Here is a 954-nt window from a genome sequence, read left to right as displayed (position 1 = left end):
CTAACTAATCTTTGATGACTCAACAACATTACACTTCAATGATGACGTGGCAAAATCAACTATATTCAACACACTCCTCCTCAATGCCATACTATAATTCCTTCCCCTATCATACAACGCATCTCCCCTATCATACAATGCATCTTTCTCAGTAACAAAAACCAGCACCTTCTGACACCCCAAGTTCCTTAGTTTTGGATCCTTAACCGGGTTGAAAAGTAGATCATCAATTCCACTACTCAATGGGTACATAAACCGCAACAAACCGACCATATATAGTCTTAAAATTGGTGGCATTTTTAACTTTGCCCGAGTAAGTTTTGTCCTTCATAAAAATGGATGCACCAAGACTATCCCATTGAGCTTGAGCCTGGGCAAGCCCTCTGCGCCCACTTTAAAAGCCATGTGGTGTGCTATGTTACACCTAGTGCTGTCGCCAGAGAAAAACACACGCATTGGATCTGCATCTCTTCAGCCATTCTTCGGAGTGTTTTCCATCAAAATATGAAGCAACCCATTTGAGAGCAGTCCATGAATCTTCGTAAGCAATAGGCAAAGGGTGCTTCAGGGCAAGCTTATATTCAACAGAGACAGCAACCACATTGGCCATGGCAACTAAGGAATTTATGTGGTTGTGGTAAAGTGGAGAAAAGGCGATTTCAACACAAAAGCCACCTCCATGAAAGTATAGAAGAAAAGGGACCTTGTGCTTTGAATTGGTGGTGGAATTGGGAAGGTAAAAGCCTCACAAAGATTTTTTCTCATGTCTTTCGATTGCACGCCAATTTTGGGATCGAGTGATGAAGGAACCTTTTGTTTACCCATAAAACGCTCAATTGTACCATTTTTGTATATTCTCATGAGGGGGAAGAAATCATACGCTACTTCATCGTTCATGCTCAACATCACGAAAGAGAAGAGAACAATCAACACAAGTATAGAGATTGCAGACAT

The 954-nt window shown here is 41.3% G+C and overlaps 1 pseudogene; it reads right to left on the bottom strand.

The window, feature by feature from the left end:
• On the bottom strand, positions 1-954 carry LOC137724954 (probable carboxylesterase 12; annotated as a pseudogene).

This window comes from Pyrus communis, chromosome 2, assembly GCF_963583255.1.
Source record: "Pyrus communis chromosome 2, drPyrComm1.1, whole genome shotgun sequence".
Taxonomy (NCBI): Eukaryota; Viridiplantae; Streptophyta; class Magnoliopsida; order Rosales; family Rosaceae; genus Pyrus; species Pyrus communis.
Note: the sequence above shows the minus strand (reverse complement) of the source record. Positions and strands in the feature narration are given on the sequence as shown.